The following is an 11143-nucleotide window of genomic DNA, read 5'->3' as shown; positions in this document are numbered from 1 at the left end:
TAATTTATTTCTTTTTAATCCAATAAATCATATTCGAGTAATAAATGCTGTCCGTATGTGGTGGCGTGGGTGGGCCGCTGACGCAGGGCTGGAATGCTGGCGGTGAAGAGAGTTTTAGGATCGACCGTGGTGGTTGATCGGTTTGTTGGAACAATTTGCTGTTCCGTTGTGATACGAGGGTTTTGTGCGGTTTTTTTTTTCACCTTGTAACGGCTCAATCGCTATTTGTCCCACGATTGCCCGCTTGTGTTGACCTCGATGCCTAGCTTCAGTTTGCTTTGATCAGCTTCGATCGGTGGTTGCTTTTAAAGGATTTGCCTTGTCTTGGAGCTATTGGGAAGGAAAATCCTTTCCGAGTGTAGTATCCGCCCGATCTTCATTAAACCGCAGGCCACACATTCTGTATACGGACGTAGGATTCCCGATTCTAGGGGTGTGCTTTTCGCGTACTTTGATTTTAGCCGCTTTGCGCTTCTTGCAGCATAGCAGAACAAAGTTTCGTTGCACGTGCAAAGTGCAAAAGATGTGCGGTAGTGTTACTTACACTTTCTTTGTAAGCGTATTTAAACTTTCTCGCACCTTAATGCTGGTGCTTTTGCTGATTTGCTTAAGCGACGGTGCGCCGTCTAGCTGGGCAACGTGAGTCGCAAGTCAAGTGTTGTGGGATTTTGTTTGTTTTCATTTTTCAGGCGTTGAATATTGCATGAAAAACAACCCGTTTCTCGGTATTCTGTTTGCCCGAAATCACATCCCGGTGCGATGCAGTTGAATGCTACACAGAATCGTGGAAGTTTGTTCTCGGAAGCGGAAAGTTTCGTTTAATGAATAAACACGTTTTATAAAGTGTAAGAAATGATAAAACGGTGTTGGAGGTGTAGGTGCGCGTGGTACATGTTAAGCTGATTTGGTAGAGGATTTAGAGCCAGCGAATGGACAGAAGAACTCGTAACGGAAGAGAGATTCCTGATAGAGGAATTGAAATACAGTAAAACAGAGAAGAACGGATTGTATCAAACCCTACGATAAGGAACAATGGATGCGGTAAAGTTATTTACTGTAGTTAGTTAAGCAGTGAATTTTTCCTTGAACAAAGCTGTAAAGTGCATCTTCAAGGATTTTTTTCTCCTTATGCATTACTGCGATAAGACTAGTTGCATCCAACAAGGATTCTTGGAACTGGTCGGATTTGGTGTGGGACTATTCTCCCCGTTTGATTCTTTTTTATAACTTATAAAAAGTTCGTTTGTTGCATGGAAATATTTAATGATCTTATATAGTGCCATTTATATCATATACAAACATAAGTTTTCCGTCTCCAATGTGAAGCATAATTTTAAAGACAAATTGTTGAAATACTTCTCCCAAACAGCAACACATTGATGCAGAAGGCAATAGCGTTTTCTATCGTATTGATTGGAAACTATAGACGATACGCGCCATCTATCTTACTGTACAAAGGTCCACCCAAAACCAAATCAATCGTTTCACCATGGGCTCATACTGCTTTCGGGCCACTTCTGCTGGAGAACTGAAGGACAAACGCTTTTGAGGCGTTTGGTGTTGCGAGAACGAGCTGGCAGAAATGGGCGATGGGAGAAGCAGTGCAAGATGCATTTTAAAACTGGTCTTTCGTTTTAATCTCCTCCAGAACCGTTCTTTCGTCCTGTTCTAAGGGGAAGATTCTCCAGCCGGGTTCAAAGATCTCGGTGAAACTGAATACGCTCGAGTCGGTCGCTCGGAGTTGCGTTGGGTGCGATGCTAGCAGAATCACGTAAAGACCACAGACCGAAGCCACAACTTTACGGATTGGAAGATTGGAAAAATTGATCCTCATTGATCGGTGAAATGTGTCGGTGTTGCCTTTCCATCATCCGACTGAGGAAATCGGTAGGTAACAGTAGGAAGCTTGAATGTTCTCCACTGCAACGTCCGTAGAGCCGTGGAGCAGAAGCAGCTGACAATAGACATCCACAAGGGATTCGATTGGCAAGTCTCGTGCATTATAGAGGCCATGTTTTTAAGAATCAACTCGTCCTCAGCTCTTGAACCCTGGACAAAGAGTTATGGATGAGAGGCACAAATCTTGAACTGTGAAATGATTATTTGAAATTGCTCCAGAATCTTATGATGATCAATCGATTGTTTAAGAGAAATCAATGTGATCGATTGCAGGGTGTAACTGGGAAAAGCTTTTGCTTATTTTCACTCAAAATTAGCTTCTTGACAAAGGGAAACTTGTTAACAGATATTAAATAATTTTCCTTTGTATTCCCCGTAGCAAACTATAACGCAGACATCCTGGCTCGAATCGTGGCAAATAGACACTAGGCGCCCCACTTCTTTCACCAGGATGGAAAACTGTTAATTTAATTGCAGTGGAAGGGAAGCTCTAAAATTTGAAAGCTCCAAAGTAAGAGCATCCTTGACGGGATGGCATCCCTTGCCAAGGTTGGCAATTGGACGGACGTCCCTGTCAATGTCCTTCAAGAGCACGGCTCGTCATGGCTGGCAGGTGCTGTTGAGCCAAGCGAGCCAAACCCACAAAAAAAGAAGGGAAAGAAAGCGAAGAAATGCACACCAAACAAGATGTCTGCTGTACACTTCAATCCCCATCGTAAATCCGAATCCTCCAAAGAACTCATTTCGCAATATGCAAACCCTTGCTGCCAGTGCGGTGGTTGTCCGTTCTCTCCCTACTCGGGACACCGTACAGAACGCATCGAGCAATGCTTGCGTCCTTAAATTATCACCGATGCATGATGATAGCAGTCGTTGCTGTCGGTCGAATAACACTGCACTCGAACGATCTGGGTCTGGTTTGTCTGACCCCCAGGGCCATCCCGTAAGCCCGTGCCCGTTTGCATGTTGCTGTTTTGGGGGCTGCCGAAGAAACCGGATACCGGGCAGAAACGTGCCATAACCGTTCCGACCCGGTGGCGCAGCCCAACAAACGCGTTACGATGTTGATGATCCATCAAGACCCTGTACCAGCCAGCAGCGTTGCAGGGGTAAGGAATCGTCGTTTCCTTTTCATCGTTATCATTTTCCACTTCGCTGCACAATCAACACGGTCCGATGCTGGAGGGCCGCATGCGGCGCGAGGGCAGGTCACAGGTTGAGTTCTCGGTTTCCAGCTCCATCTTCTTCTTTGTCATCCGGACGGTGGGAACGGCTTCACCGTCTTGACGGATTATCGGAACACACAGGAGCTCGCAGGACGATGACGACGACGAAGATGAAGTCTTTTCCCGGCGACATCCGGCATCGCCAAGGGGTCGGTAAATCAGTCCACGAGGCAGGCAGAAAAGCGAATCAGAGTGAGATAATTTCGTGTTTGACCCGTAAACTTCTTTGTTCTCGTTTGTTTCGCTCCAAAACTTGCCTTCCGGAGAGAGAGAGTGTGTGTGTGGGCCGCATCACTTCACTGGTTGCCCATTAACAACCAGCAGCAGGAAAACGTTTGCGTTTGCAAAGGATCTGTTCGGTTCAAGCCGGAGAACGCACACACACACACACACACACACACACACACACTTTCATCAAAGTCGGTCCGAGTCAGACACCTGGGAAACGCACGGAGTGCGTCCCATTCTTTGGACCATCTTTTGATCCTCGAAAGACAGGACCCGGGTGACTCACTCTAGAGTTCTTCGTATCCCCATTTCTATCCTCGCTCATTCTAACTCTTGCTCTCGCTTCCCAAGAACTGGGAAACTAGAGAAAACTATAAATTAAATCTTGTACGTACTGGATGAGCCGTACCGGTGCCGGCAAGCGCAAGGAACTAGGTTCAGGCTTTCGAGCGCTTTTGCAGCTTCACCTTTACCCGGAGCGCAAGGTGTCTTGCAGTGGCTGGCTTTCGTGGGCAATGGCCAAAGGATTAGGACTCGAGAAAACTGATCCTAACTCTATTTCGCTCGTGTGGCTCCGCCTATCTCGCTTCCTGCCCGACTGCCCACCGGCTGGAGACGAATGTGAAACTGCAACGGTGAACGGGCCCACCCACGGGTACCTGCACAAGACCGGTTCCCTTTCGGCCAGGGGAGAGAATAATTTCAACTCATTAAACTTGCAAATTGTGCTTGATAAATGGATATGATTTCTGTCTCGTCCGCCTACTGCGCTCGCTGGCTGCCTTTTGCTACTGCGTGAAACTACTACTTTACTCTCGGCGAGTGTGTTGTGGGGCAGCGTGGCAGAGACCACCGTCCATTACGACCACCATTTCGAGGTAGAGGATTTCGGTGACTGCATTTGTGCAACGATCGTAGCGATGAAATGGCCATCCATTACGGGAGCGTCATTCGTCGTGGTGTGGTTGCGTCGTCGTTTCTATGGTGCCAGCACGGTACTTAGCAACCGAAGAAGAAGCACAGCAATCACACACACACACATAGAAACGCACGCATGGAAGCAAAGAAGAAAAAAAAATGAGCCAGCTCTTTACTGCACAGTACTGCGCGTTTTGGGCACGATTTTTCGCTCCGGTTCGCTTCATCATCCGCGACAGAATCTAACCTTGCCTAATTGAACCGGGCCACATTTTGCACGGCAAATGCACGGCATCCAGAATTTACTGCCATCAACGAGTGCCTGCCGATAGCCACTATGGGACGGTTGGGAGTAATTTTAGGTCAAAAATGCCTTTTGCGCAATTTTCTGTAAAATGTCGATGATTGATATAATTTTGTTTTTAAACATTAATGTGGTATTTTCAAAGCATTTTATTGCAGCAACATTATCTGTTTCAAAAGGACAATATTCAAAACATTTGAGGAAAGCTCCATCTCTCAATTCAGTGAAGAACAGGGCGCCTCCATTGACGTTTCACAAAAAGTAGGAAAAATCCTGGCAGAATATTTTCATCCCATAGTGCAGTAGAACGGAAGCGATCCTCTCCCTACGGGAAGCTCATTGGTCACACACAGTTTCCCGTGTATTCGGGAGCAGAAACATAAAAAAACATCCACGGTAAATAAATGAGCGTCATGCCAGCAAGATCCATACGCCCACCCACCCGAAATGGCGCACGGATGCTGGTGAATGAATAGTTTAATTTCTAATTAAAGCAGTTGCAGCTAATGATGGACCATTTAAATAACGGCTCAAGTTTCGGCTCCGAGTGAGCTTTCCCCGCGTTACAGCAGCAGTACAGGCTTGTGGAACGGTGAGCGCACGGGGCAGGAATAGATGGATGTCATGCCGGCCACAACAACATTCACGAAAGTGCAAAGTACGGGAGCACGAGAGGTTCGGGCGTGACAGCGGGTTGCGTGTGGAATGGTTTTCGGGTTTTGAATTAGTGCTATTTGAGCTTGGCCGTCATTGATTCATTATCGCTGCTCTGTGCTCCGTAGCGGGCAAGCGGGTCGGTCATCGGAATATAACAGCGGAAGCGTCGTCGTATCGTGTCCCTGCTTCTAGTGCACCGGCCTCCACCAGTGCCGGTGGTAGACAACCGTTCTAGAGCAAATTGCGGTAACTGGCCACAACTGCACCTCCTCGTCGCGAGTGCCACTCGGGGGAGATGCTCAGGTGCCCAACCAGGTACTGCCACAGGCCCCCAAAAGTGTTCACCACAGCAGCACCGGGAACGTGCGTTCATGGCCGTTCGTTGGTCGGCCTGCAAGGATCGGATGGCTGTTGGGTTGGTGCAAACTGTTTAATGAATTATTTTATTCATTAATTCATAGCAACTGGACCCATTTCTCTTCCACGTTGGCCCGGTGTCCGAAAATTAGTTCGTGTGTCCTTTGCGCCGTTTCCCCGCGGTTCCGGAAGTTTGTGTGGCCTTGTTTCCCGCGCACAACAGGATGTGTTGAATGTGCGCCAGCACCCGGTGCATCACACTCGCTTGGCGCTCGCTTCCAGAGTTAACCGCACGGCGAATTTTTCGTTGTTGTGCCCGCCCTGTTCGTGAGCGTGCGTTGAGGGGACATGTTAGGGGACACGTTGACACATTTGCGGATGCCGTGAATGTGGGGCTGGCGGAACGCTGACCACAAACAAGTTCATCGGGTGCATCAGTTACTCCGATCGGGAGGGGGTGTGCGAGCGTGAGTGGGTGTGGTGTCCGCTAATGCTCCTGTGAGTGGTTTAGGCTTAGCGATTATGAGAGGCATCGGATGAAAAAAGGCGGCCATAACAATACATAAATGCACACATACACACACACGCTCACTTAAAAGAATGTTGATGCTTGGTTTGTCGAGAGGGAACGTGACAGTGACAGTGGCAATCGATTACTTCGTTCGAAATTGTTCCGTTTGGTGATTCTGGATCGTTCTCTAATTGAATTCATGTTCACTGGCAAAACCACAATCTCTCCACCGGGAGTGCAAAAGCACTTCGGGACGGGATCAGTTCGATGGGATTAGGGTCCTGACAAACTGCAATTGAAATGAAAGTTGATATGTGAGCCGGTGGAATTAATACGCTTCGAGAGGCTGATGGAACGGTTTAAGATTGGTTTAAAATCTTTCAATAATAATTGTGTGTTAAGTTAGTCTGTTTTAATAATATATTCTCGGCTTCCTTTGTAGAAACGTATGACTTAGTCGTTTAGTCTTCTCAAAGTCGTGTTGATATGGACAGGTCAGTAAATCGTTTGGCAAATTAAGTGAACCATACGATCATACGATCTTCGAAAGCGATCGTACAAACTGTGTAGAACCAATGATTTACTGGTTAGATCCTAAGTCTTAGAATCTTTTGCTCGAAAATTGTGTGTGGTTGATCAGACAGAAGTCTTGAGCGACTGATAGGAATTATCGCGTGACATATCAATCTATGAAGCTATCATGAGGTTTCTGCATTGGGTTAGAAAGTTCAATGAAAGGCCTCAAAATTCATGAAAAGGTTTAGCTTAAATAAAGTTTAAGTCAACGAAACTACGATGAATTTTTTTGCAAAACCTTGGAAGAGTACAGCAATAAGTTAAGAATCTGATGAGAAGAAGGTTCGTGCTCAGAAAGGAAGGTTTATAACAAACACGAGTTTAACATAGATAAAAACTGAGCCTTTAGAGCTCGAAGAAGTCACACCTTTCCTCTTCGGAAAAATGAATCTCGAGCCACAATTCGCTACAATTCCAGTCCGAGTTATCAGATATTAAAAAGATGTATCCCAACAAACAAATAAACCGAAGCGAAATATGTAGCACGAAGTTTTGCTCACTTAAAATGGAATAAATGTATTCTGTCGTTAGTACCCACCGTTACAATCATGGGCCCATAATTTCACTTACCAAACATGTGCCATAAAAGATGAAAATCGATGACCCGCTCGAACCCAACCGGAACCCAGTACGCATCGGGAATGCTCACCGGAAACTTTCCTAGCCAAACGATCCATTTGTATGATTACGTCCGGGGCGAAGGGTGGCTGCTTGCTTGCCGTGTGTCGCCGACAACATAAGATGATTGACCAGAGCGACTATCCCGGACCCTGCTTTTGAACCCCTTTTTATTGGTGCAAAAGAAGGTGGTGGGCTTTTAAATAAAATAAGGCAAATCAGTGTTCGTGTGAACGGAATTTCGGTACGCACGCAACGGTAATCGTGTACAGTGTTTTAATATCAATTTAGAAGTCAAATTCCTTTCCATTTGTTTCGGTTTGTTTTGCTATTTTTGCTGTAGCGAAGGGTTGCCCTCAGTCGGGTGATTCCAATGCTGATGGTTACGATTGGAAAACTTTCTAAAGGCTGTACCTTCAGCTTTGGGGGGGGGGGGGGTGGGTGGAAATTATTACCATACTCACAATGCGTACGCTCACATGGTGTTGCCAATGAGGGGCCCTGGAAGAAAATGGACGTGCAAAACGGCACACGACGCAGCTGAATGTCTGTGCCGCTGGTTTTCGGTTTTATTGCAAAGTTTAATTAAAAACAGTTGTTTGCATAATTATTTCCTTGCCCAAATACGACACCACTGCTGACGGTGACGGTGATGATGATGGTCGTTGGTCGGAAATCTTTTTGCGCTCCGACGTGTCCTGTCGAAGGATTAGCAAGGATTCGGTATGTCGCTTACGCAGGTGCTTCGTATAAGGCAAGATGCATAAATAATTATTTAATTACCTACCTTCGCCACTCTTCGCGTCCCGCTGTGGATGAAAGGAGTTGTGTGGAAATTCCTTGAAGATTGCTACGATATTTCTGGCTTTGACAGTTTTATACGTTTCGGTCTCGAATTCAAACGAATCACCCGGTACCGCCTGGGATGGGAAGGGTGGTTGAGAAATCCCGAGTTTTCAATTACAGTGTCGTAAATTTACGCAAACCACCACGCCGCAAAATCGGATCGGCTGGAGAAAAGGCTGGGGAGGCCAAAAAATGCCAACAAGCTTTCGGCCTACGGTGGGGAAAGAAAATCTGTCGAATGTCGACGTCTATAAAGTACGCTACACATGGCCGCACACCGGAGCAAAAAAGCGGGCAACCTGTCCAATATCATCTTCTAATGGTTGAGGATACCTCGTCCCGTACCGCGAAACTCCAAGCGAAATATCCGACGGTAACAAAATTCGAAACGAATTGATATTATCGTCCGCTTTCGGCAGTTTCCATTTGAGTTTTTTCCCGTGAGGTGCGTGAGCGTACTGTGAGGTTAGATGACCTTTTTCACATAATAATAATTTTACGGTTCACGGCGGCGTTTCGCTCTTCCCGCAAGCCTTGGACGGTCAGTCTTTCGAGGTAGGCTTGGTGGGCTTTCGATAATGTTCCAACTGTCACGATCCTTTGCTCACACCCTGCCAAAGGTTCTGGTCCCAGAATGGGAAGTTGTTGCTTTACTGCTACTGGACAAAGTCCAGCAGGACTCGTGTATCTGTTTGGACTCCCCAACAGAAGCAAAAGACGGAAGAAAGTGACCCCAACATAAAGAAAGGAATTCCTCGAAGGAATGGCAAAAAAGGGATGTAAGTACGTGCACGGAGTGGAAATCGAACGGAATCTTTTTCCGTAGCTGTGGCCACTGGTTGTGTAGTCTTCGACAGGCAGGAAGATTCACCAAAAAAGCGAGCCAGCAGGAGCTACAAGTACAACGGCCTTGATCCTCGTTGCCCAGATCCATCGTCACCCAATCTGTAAGGTGGTTGGTTTTCGTTGCGCCTTCACGTCTTCCTTCTTACGACCCCCGGGCCGCTGACTGACCGCGTGGCAGATACAGGGCACACTAGACACTGACACTGAAATGGAGCAAGCAGGCTTCAACTTTTCAACACGATCCAGCGGAGGACGAGCCGGGTTTTCTTCTGCCGCCCCACGGTTTCGAAGCTGAGCGGAATAAATATTGTAAATTTATCGAAAGGTTCGCGGTGCGGTGAAAATCGAGGGAAATCTGTTTTTACTTTTTTTTTTATTTGTTTGTTGCGTCAAATCGGACGCTACAGGTTCCGTTTCGTTCGGCTTGGACATTATGGCGTGTGACGCAGTTTAGGAGCGTGCGCGCGCCTCCGGAAAAGCGTTGCGAGAAGGTATGGGAACTTGCGTTTCATTAGAGATTAGAGATGATGTTGCTGGTTTTTTTTAAAGTTTTTGTCGGTTTTGTTTATCTTGTTTTGTTTGTTTTCTGCTGTTTTGTTTGCCAGTTCAGAAATTGAGGTTTATAGTGGACGAAAAGTGTGTAGAAAATCAATACACTCAATCCAATCCTCTCCTACCGGGTTTTCTTCCTACTGAGGAGGTGTTTTAGATACAGTGTCGTCTTTTTCCCTTTTTCGGAAGCAACCTAAAGAGAGAAAAAGAGTTCTCGAAGGGTCATTGGAATGTGTTGCCGGGTTAGCAAAGTTGAAATTCATGGGCCCCCTCTTGGTTCCAATTCGGACAACTTACGCGAAAAACAGTGGGAATCGGAGTTTTTCATCCTGGTTTTTTTTGCTTGTTTGTCTAAATCGGTATATCCGGTTTTTCCTTTTTCAATTTTTTCCCCATTTCTGCAACTTTTACTTTTGTTAAGTAAAGAGAAAAAAACGCATGGCGAACAAAAAAAAAAAAGTCCCGAGGATAATTTCATTTAAAACAAAGGCACAAAAGCCTTACGAGTACGAGCTAAGGGGAAAAAAGGTATCAAAAAAGGGCTGCCATGCATTGGCCACTCCTTACCCCAGTTGCCCCCTCTTCCCATCCTTTATTCCCCTCACCCAACAAAATCAAACCCAAGTCAAACTTGGTGACTGCAGGTCTGAGGTCGAGTCTAGCCGGCCGGGCTTCGGTTCGGTTTTGGTTTTCGGTCCTCGAGATAAAGTGTCCGAAATCGAAATAATTAAATAAACCTCTTAAAATCTCCTCCTTTTCCCCATCCGCTCCTCCTCTTCTACCCCCCTCCCCTGTACGAGTGAAATTGATATCTTTTCGGGCGGGGAAAACGTACGTGTATGTGGGAATAAAGATAGAGATTTGCTAAAAAAAAAACACGGACAAGGAAAATGCAGGAGCTTCGCCCCAATCGGCCCATTTCTTCGTATCCCAACATGTTGGTGTCGTAAGGGGGGAGGAAGCTCTTTGGTTAATTGGAAAATTATGCCAGTGGAAGAGTGGATCGAATTAAGTGTCCAGGGTGGTTCGATCGATTCCACGGGAGCGAACGGGACCAACTACTGAAATCGGAGATGACATTTTTATTTCAATCGAAAGTAATATGTTGGGCTTCCTTGGAGTGGGTCAGCAAAATTAAGATCTCGTTGATAGGTGGCAGTAATGAAGATGAAGATCGTTCGCGGTGTACAGCAATGGGGGAATCTTTTCTAACGACGTTGATGGCCGAATGAGGTTGTTATTGTAAAGTTTTCGATTTGGGTTTATGACATTTAATAAAATGCTTGTATGATGTGGGTTAGGCCTGTTTTGTTGGAAACATTATTTGAATGTCTTTTGTTCAGTGCGAAAACTGGGATCCTTTTTCAGTGAGCAGGCAATCCGCCGGAAACCTTTGGAAAACCACAAGCATGTTGCGGAGGCAGGCTGTTAATCGGTGTACCAGAAGCAATTGGATTACACCACAGACGCAATCGTCAATTTTAAGCATTGGCTTTGGATACGTCTATTCGGAGACTTCTTTAATGGTGATGATTTCAGAATGTTTTTAGAGATATAATTGTAAAAACTTTAAGTTATGAAATCAGAATTGAATGGTGTTTTCTC

Source organism: Anopheles stephensi, chromosome 3 (genome assembly GCF_013141755.1).
Source record: "Anopheles stephensi strain Indian chromosome 3, UCI_ANSTEP_V1.0, whole genome shotgun sequence".
Classification (NCBI taxonomy): Eukaryota; Metazoa; Arthropoda; class Insecta; order Diptera; family Culicidae; genus Anopheles; species Anopheles stephensi.
This window is presented reverse-complemented; position numbering follows the sequence as displayed.